The following is a 9,016-nucleotide window of genomic DNA, read 5'->3' as shown; positions in this document are numbered from 1 at the left end:
TTGCTTTTGAAATCTTTTGCACTGTTCAGCCGTTATGGAAGGAGCTTTGTTCATGTTATAGCCTGATCTTTGATCATTGTATTCCCTCCCCCGGCACAACTGTGTGTTGTTTTAGGTGATGTTGTTTTGCATTGTATTATTAGATGCTAGTAAGTTTATGCAAACATGGAACTGAATTTCAGGTGATAGAGCAGGACATCGTGATGCCCAGCCCAGCCATCCAGGTGCGCATGAAGAAGCTGGAGAAGAAGGACGAGGAGCGGCGGGAGAAGAAGAGCAAGCGCAAGAAGGAGAAGCAGGGCGTGGCCAAGGGGGGCATGTTTGGGGAAGCCGTCGCTCACATGCTGGTGGGTCTGCACAGGGAGGGGCGGGGTGGCGAGGCGCTCGACCACGGAGCAGCAGCAGCTGCAGCAGCCGCGGTTGAACGAGCGGCGGCTTTAGCTCACGGCGGGGGCCAGGACCGGGAAACGCTGTGCGAGCTTTGCGGCGGTGTCTTCCCCAACCCTGTCACCTACCACATGCGGCAGATCCACCCTGGCTGTGGAAAACACGCCTGCGGCAAGGGCTACAACTCCAGTGGCAGTTTCTGCGGGGGCTGGGCGGGGAACTGCGGGGAGGGGGGCATGGGGGGCAGCAGCTGGTACCTGATGTGCGACAAGTGCCGGGAGCGCTATCTGAAGGACAAGCGCCACGCCCAGAAGGAGAAGGAGAAGTCGCGCAAGCTAAAGAAGAAAGTGCTGGGCAGCTTCCGTCAGCCCACCGCCATGTCCCCGCAGGAGGTGCACCTGGTGCTGAAGGAGAACGCCATGTTCCTCCTGGACCTGGCCTCCGCCTCGGGCCTGTCCCTGCCCAAACACAACTACAAGAAGCAGCAGAGTCTGCAGGCTCTGGGCCTCAGCCAGCGTCAGTCCGACATGTTCCTCCTGCCCTCCGTCAGTGAGACACTGGGCACCGAGCTGGAGCCATTCCCCCCCGTCCCCTTCCAGTACCTGTCTCTCCACAACGCTCACAACTCCGACACCGCCTTCGCTGAGGACGTGCTGATTGACGATGATGAGAGGGTGTTTGTCAGGTCGGGATCCATGAGTGTCTCTACGCGTCGAGTGCCCTACCGCCCTCGCCTGCCCACGGAGCCCCGACACAGCCCCCTGGCCAGGTCAGGATCTCTGGGCCAGGACGTCAGGCCTTTCTCACACATCATGCCAGACATGAAGGTTAGTCAATACATCTGTCTTCTAGGCTCTTATTTTTATTGTTACTGTTGTTTCAAGCGCTAATATGTGGGCCTGCAGATTAAAGCTCTAACTGTAAAATGTTTTTGAAAATAGGAGATTCAAAAGAAAGAAAGTAAACTGCTTTCACCCTGTCCCAGACATTGCCATGTAGGTTTCTGCACTGTTTATCTTTCTTAAATAACAGCAGTATGTTGGCAAATACTCCATCTATTATGTTCACACCGACCTCTCACCCCTTCCCCATCCATCCTCCAAGCCCTACCCCCTTTCTTTCTTTGGATAGTTCTCATTGTACAGTGCAACAATAATGCATGCATTCCGTGTCAAAAAGATTCAGAAATTGTATGTGAAAATTTTAGCTGGTTCATCATGTCAGTCGTTGTGGTCTGGTAGCTCAGATGGTAGAGCACTGGACTTCTGATCCTCGGGTCATGGTTTCGAATCCAGGACGGGATGGACACGGGTAACTAGAGGTGATGACTCGTCAGAGAAGGTATACATGTCACACCTCGGTGTTGCTGCCGTGGCACCTAAAAGACTGCTAATATATTTGGCCAGAATTGCAAGTAGCTGATTTCATGCACCTAAATATGCACACACCTGGCTAGCGCATCTCTTGTTGCTGCTAGCTTTCCACTGGGAGGAAGCGACCTGAATTTCCCAGCTAACGGGATTAAAGGTGAATGAAATTTTTAAAAAAGCAGGAGACTGCAGGTTCCGAATAACTCTCACCTTTCTCTAATTCACATGTTGTATGCATTTAGAGCGCTTACTTCCCTTCGTCTATCAGATCTCTAAACAGCGCTCTGCCTTAACACCCTGTTTGACAAGTGGCTCTATTCCATCTCCCCCATTCCCCCGTCGCGATATAACCTTCTTGGTTGAAAACGACGTTAAACACCAAATAAAGAAAGAAAGAAAGAACACCCTGTTTAATTTGTTCTAATTGACTTGAAATGTCCTCAGGAGCTGCGCACACCCATCACAGAGAGCAAGCCCATTGTGAAGAGTGCTGGCACCAGCCCAGAGTCAGAGCAAGACAACCAGAAGAAATCTTTCCACCGCAGCATCTCAGAATACGGCTCAGAGGAAGAGATGGTAGAGCATGAGTACGTTCTGCACCGAGCAGTGTCCGTGTCCTCGCGTCGACGCAACAACAGTGGGGGTATGTTAGGTGTACTGTGGGGACCCCCCTTTTAAGACATCCAAAAATCTGAGAAAATCAGGTTGTTGAGGAATTTTTGTTCGTCTTTCTTAGTGTGTGTTAATCTTTGTTGCATCTCTACGGTACTTACTCGTGCGATTTTATCTCTGGCGACATAAAATCAGACGGAATAATAAGATTAATACATATTCACATTTGTAGAATAGACTTTGCAGTAATGTTTTCTTTTCCAGTTTGTTTCTTTGTTTGTTTGGTGCTTGACAGTCCAGCTGACAAACCTGAAGTGTACTGCAAACAAACTAACTATCGAAAAACCTTGACTCAGAACTTTGATGGGACTTTCTAGCGGATACAGGTTAAGCTGGTAACTGCTATGGAAAATGATCAACATCTGCCATCCTTTCATAAAAAAACCATAAAAAAAATTGGTTGGAACATGTTTTGTGATGATGATTTTTAAGATCATGAATGTTGATGCCTGCCCGTCCTTCTAACCAATGTTAAGAAAAAAGTTGGTTGATAGGATGGTAAATGTTGAATTTTGTGATGATGATTTTTACGATCATGAGAACAACAGCTAACAAGCGTGTTTGTGTAGACTACTCTTTACAATCAGCAGACGGGGGAGTGTCGCTTCTAAAACACCCGTCGGCGGCTATGGGCAAGCTCATCAGCTCTGTGGATCGCAGCAAGGGAGCATCGGCCAACGGGGAGAGGGCGCTGCAACGACCTGTCATGGAGTTCATAGTTCAGCGTCACGACCTTGACGGCCTTCAGCTGGCCATGAAACAGGCGCTGAGGAAAGCTGCGTGTCGAGTGTTTGCCATGCAGGTAGGTTCATATGGAATTTCACATTACATCAAGCGGGTGACATTTGAAACTGGAAGCTTAAAAAAATTAATGCAGTAGTTTCTGGAAACTTACTGTAAGTTACATCGATGACAGCTTGAATTTTTGTGTGCTAGGCTTTTTTCTTGGTCATTGTAGCATTGCCTCTGGGCCTGTCATGCTGCTGGTTTATAGCAGTAGATTTTAATCATGCTTAAACACGCGTGTTTTTTTCATTATTCTGAGGGGTTTGTGCATAATGAGATGTAAGAGTGAGCTCAGCTCTAAGTACATGTGTGTGTGTGTGTGTGTGTGTGTGTGTGTGTGTGTGTGTGTGTGTTTGTTTTGTTAGTGTGTGTTTTGCTAGTGTGAATGAAGGGTAGAGGGAAGAGAGAGTCATGTGCAAGATAGGTTCATGAAATGTGTACTGACTGTTTCAGGCGTTCAACTGGTTGCTGCGCACAGTGGTACAGCAGACGTCGCTGCACGACTTGCTGTGGTTCTTCGTGGTGTCCCTCATGCCCAATGGCGACGAAGAAGAAGAGCAGATAGAGAATGCTGATGCTGAGAAGGAGAAGAAGGACAAGAAGGATCAGGAGGTGAACATCTGTTTTTGTGTCAAACAGCTTGAACATTTATGTTGCCTTCTATTCAGTTTTCTGGGCTGAGTTGCACAAAGCAAAAGTTGGTGCCACCCAAGTGGGAGGGAGCCAGCCGCGGGGTCTGATTGGTTGACATTGAGATTTGTGGTGATGTCAACCAATGGGAGCCCGTGGCTGGCTCCCACCCACTTTTGCTTCGTGCACCTGAGCCCTGGTCTCTTTGATGCCAAAATAGTTCAATTGCACATATTGTACCATACATTACTTATTGCTTGAACCCCAGGGTTGGCCAGAATGTACTTAAAGATGTCCTAAAGATTTCGCCACATTTGGGTAATCTCATTTTGTTTTTCGATATGTGAATAGCAAACCGAGGCAACCTGACTTCTGTCATGTACGTCATATCAATGTATGGATAAATGTGCTTGGTCTATAGTGGAGTGTAGGAATGAAAGAACTGAATGTTAATTAATTCCTACATCACGTCAAATCCGTTACACTTCAGCGATGTTGATCAGAAATTATCAGCTTTGTGAATGTTTATGCCCACAGGAGATTCCGCTGTGCGAGCACCCTCTGTCAGACATCTGTGTAGCGGGCAAAGCAGTGGCCCCTCTACCTGAAGCGTTCCACGCTCTACTGCAGAGCATCAGCGATGTCATGCTGTTGCTGCCCATTGGATCTGCTCTCCAGGTAACACGTTCTGCTTGTTACTGGTTTGCAGTAAAGCCACAATCGTTGGGTTGCATGGGGAGTGAGTTTCTCCGAATTCTTAACTTTTTGGGCAGATAGTTAACAAGAATATTTAATGCTCATCTTTGAAATATGCATCATACAAAAACACTGAAGTTCTGGCTCTCAAGAAACCGAAGGATTGTTCAGAATTTTTCTAGCTTTCAGTCTTTTAGTTAATTTTCTGCACTTATTCTGCAAATCCTCTTATCTGCTTTTTCCCCAGCGTATGGCAGTGCAGTGTTACTGTATCCGCTTTGCTCAGTCGGACCACCAGTTCCTGCACGAGAGTCACGTGTTCAGCAACATCTCTCGCATTCTCAGCAAGTCAGAGGAAGAGAATGATGACAGCAGCATTGACTCTTCACTGGTAAGTATGGTGTTTGTCTTGTCTTGTGTTGTGCAAGCATGTGTTTGGGTTGTTTGTAGCGCATGAGCCCAAGTGTGTGTGTGTTTGTTCTGAATGAGTGCTTGACTTTGTATGTGCATAGTTATGTGTGTGTTTGTTTTAATGTATTTGTGTGTTGGTGTTAATATGTATGTGTTTGTGTGTCTTAATCTTTCTGTGTGTGTGTGCACAGTGTGTGTGTGTGTGTCTCATATATGCTCATTTAATGTTTGTGTTTCCAGGGTCCCAGTTTGTATAGTTTATGTAATTTGTATTTGTCAATTTACATGAAGATTTGTGTTTGTCTTTGAGAAGCACAAGACCCATTGTGCTAGACCCGGTGTAATATGGTCTCTTTGTGTGTGGATGTTTTCTGTCGCTCGTGTCATTGTCAATCTTCTTGTTCATTGAATGTGTCTGAAGTAGCCAAGCATGCAGGAAGGTTTGTGTCTCACAACACCGATCCTTTCAGTATTTCACCTGTTCCCTTTGCTCGTGAATGTTGTTGTTGGTGGGGTGTTTAAAAAAAATTCTTGGGGGGGGGGGGGGGGGGGGGCGGGGGGGTTAGCTACATTCATGCTTTTATCGAGGGAGTAGAAGTTTCTTTTTTTTCAAACATTTTGTAGCTGATGATAGCATGGTTTAAAATGACTGTTTTATTCAGCTGAATTGTTCAGTAGTGATAAAGAGACTTAGATCGGTTGACACTTATCATCTTATCTTCTGCATTCATGACTTAGATTTTAGTGCAGCCCTTTGCGGTTTAATTTTCTTTCTTCCCCTTTGTATGTTTTTAATTGTATTTCCATCTTCTGCCCTTCCCTTCAAACCCATTTCTATTTATTTTGGTGGTATAATATTTTTTTATTTTTTATTGCGTGATGTTTTTGCATGATATCAGTGTTGATAGTGTGCGTGCATGACTTATTCAGAACAGAAAAAGACTTATGCCCGAAGGAGAGACTGAGAGGGTGAGTGGTGGTTTACTTAGTGTTTAGTATTACCTTGATTTGGTTTGATTTACCCTGTTTTGTTTGGTGCTTTAGTTAACTCCATTTATTATCAAGCTTACTTGGCTGGGCTGACAAATTTCTTTGGATGGTCATACGTTCAGTTTTCACCTGCACTATTTACTGCATGGGGAGGGGTAGGGCAGCCTTATTCTGTTTCCACTTTTTCTGATCTCATTTGAATCTTGATCATTTTGATTTTACTCTTTATTTCTGTGGTTGTTTTAATTTTGTATTATTATGTGGTTTGGGAAAGCTGTTTTATGTGAAGGGGAGGAGTCTGTTGCTTGGTTTAATTTCTTATCGTTGTGTAGTTGAAACATTTTTGGGGGGAACAAGAATCTAAACCCTTTCATTTGCTGTGTTTAAGTTTTCTTTCATACAGTATTATTTTAATCGTAAATTTGATTTGTTTTGTGTATACTATGTGTTCTTTGACTTTATTCTTTGAAAGTGGACAAATAACGCTTGCTTTGAAAATCGTAGATCCCATACATTTGAAGGGTGGCAATTAGCTACAATATATGTGTGCATGAACAACACACAGTTTGACTTTTAAGATGTTTATAATTTGGGCTTTCTTGAATAAGATTTTTACATTTGTGCACTAAATGTAGTGTGTCAGTTTTTTAGCATTGTGGTTTAGATTTGTTTGTGTGTGTTTGCCGAAAGACCTGCACAGGAGTGTGTTTTTGTACCAATTTGTTTTCATGTTTGCACTTGGACTTGAACAAAAATCATTTAATATGATTGCTTGCAGCAACATAGTTTTGCTGGACTTGAAATATAACCTTAAGGAAAAGTGAAATGATAATTATCTCATCCTCTTTCTGAACTCAGTGATAACATCCAAAACTGAATCAGGAGTGAATGATTGATTAAATTACATATTCTTACCCAACTCACATAGATAGCAATAACTTTGTTTGGTTGCTAAGACATTGAAGCACTCTTACATGGTAACATGGGGAGATAACTCTAAAACAAAAACCACATGCCATATAAGGCATGGTCTGTAGTGGTTATCTCCCCTACCGGTGTACCGCGCATGCGCAGGATGTATACCGGTAACACTCATTCCTTTTCCTTCAACGCACGGCGCTGGACGTGTTTTGAAGTGCTCTGGCTTTTCTTTAGCCATAGGTCTTTATACTTGTGTGAAGACCATTGAATCTCGGTAACGTTGTTTCATCTTTCTTCCTTTCTTCAGGAATTGGTGAGAGTTTTTATTTTTCTTATTGCAAGAATTTTCTTAGCGTATTTGAGCGTTTTGCATCTTGTTGTTGTTAGTTCATTTTTTATTCAAAATGGCTGACAAGCAGAAAGATAAAGATAAATCTCGGAGTTCTGCCAAGCAGGTTAGCTCTCCAGGGTCTCACTCAGGCAAAGCGGGCAAAACTAAAGCTAAGGCGGCTACGACCACAACTACTCGTAGCTCTCAGAAAAATTCTCTTAGCGAGAATTAAATTACATATTCTTACTCCGAGTCACATATTACCTATGTGACTCGGGTAAGTATATTAATCAAATGAAAATTTAATTAAAAATTTTCGATTAAATTACATATTCTTACTCCGAGTCACATATTAGCATTGACGCAGTCGAGATGCTAGGTAGACTGAAAAAACGCTATCCCGTCTATAGTATAAGGGAAGCAACCCAAGCAAAAAAGTAGCAAGCTTGCTACCCTGGGTTGCCTCCCGTAGCGTGCATCACGCCACAGATCTCGTACCCGATACGAGACACCCTCATTCGACATCTTTCAGCCAGAGAGACAGGTCGTGCTTGATTTCGCTCCTAGGCCGGTTTTGCTGTCTGCTTGACACCTACCGGCCTCGGCTCCCCGTCTGCTCATAGCTGTTTCTAGCGGTGAGATTGTTCCTTTTTGTTGTTGTTTGCATTGTTCATTCTGCTGAGAATTTTTCCGTCCGCGGACTTACGAATTTTGCTCAGTAGTTTGTTGCTGTGGCCGCCATTTTGGTCGCCATTTTTCGCTTACACGTGGTGTTTTTTGCTGGTTAGTTTGGGTCCGTGCTACGGACTTTGAGCGTTTACCAGTAGCATTGGTAGCTGCTTGTAGCTGGTACGTTAGTGCTAGTTTATTCTGCTGAAGTTTTACGTCCTAGAGACTTGTGTATTTTCAGTAGTTTGTTTTTCTCGTGTGACAGCATGTCTGATAGTGAGAAAAGCGAGCGGCTAAGGCCGAGGTTAGGGGCAAAGGCCCTGTTAAACCTAAGTCCTCGGCTTCCACCTCTTCTGCTAGGAACCCCACGGTTCACGTTTCTGACCCGAAGACTAACTTCGTTCTTCCTGCGCCTATTTAGGCTCCGGAGGAAACTTCGTCTGGCTCGCGGGCGGCGGGTGTGGCCGCTACCACGGCCGTTTCTACCCCTGTACCTGCGCCGGAGGCTGGCGCTCTTGTTGCTAGCCTTTTGTCTTCTTTGATTCCAGAATTCGGACGCTCGTTCGTACAGAAATGTCGCGGACGGACCCTGTTTCCAGCTCTGCCTCCCTCCCGGGGGTGTGCGTCCCTCGGTCGTTGGCTTCCTTTGTTCCTGATCACCTGTCCAGCCTGCTGGCTTCTGTGATGGCTCTGGAGTCCGTGCACAGGGAGGCGTTTCTCTTCTCGGCCGGCGCTCGGTGGCTTCCGCTTGCGGGAGTGCACCTGAGCAGGTCCCTTTGGGGGATACGGTCGACACAAGGTATGTGCTCGCAGCAGCCGTCCGCGGCAGCTGCACTTCCGGTTCCCGGAAGTAGTGGTTCACTGGTTGCGGACAGACCATGGTCCCCTCCGGTTCGAGCTGCGCTTTACGTAAGCAGTCGTTCGCGGCAGCTTCCTTCCGGCTCCGGCCGGAAGTGGTGGTTCACTGGTTGCGGACAGACCATGGTCCCCTCCGGTTCGAGCTGCTCTTTACGTAAGCAGTCGTTCGCGGCAGCTTCCTTCCGGCTCCGGCCGGAAGTGGTGGTTCACTGGTTGCGGACAGACCATGGTCCCATCCGGTTCGAGCTGCGCTTTACGTAAGCAGCCGTTCGCGGCAGCTTCGCTTCCGGCTCCG

At 45.9% G+C, this 9,016-nt stretch overlaps 1 pseudogene; it reads left to right on the top strand.

The window, feature by feature from the left end:
• Positions 1–9,016, top strand: part of LOC138968959 (E3 ubiquitin-protein ligase MYCBP2-like) — a 148,839-nt pseudogene that overhangs the window by 98,239 nt on the left and 41,584 nt on the right.

The sequence above is a fragment of the Littorina saxatilis genome, linkage group LG6 (genome assembly GCF_037325665.1).
Source record: "Littorina saxatilis isolate snail1 linkage group LG6, US_GU_Lsax_2.0, whole genome shotgun sequence".
NCBI classification, from domain to species: Eukaryota; Metazoa; Mollusca; class Gastropoda; order Littorinimorpha; family Littorinidae; genus Littorina; species Littorina saxatilis.
Note: the sequence above shows the minus strand (reverse complement) of the source record. Positions and strands in the feature narration are given on the sequence as shown.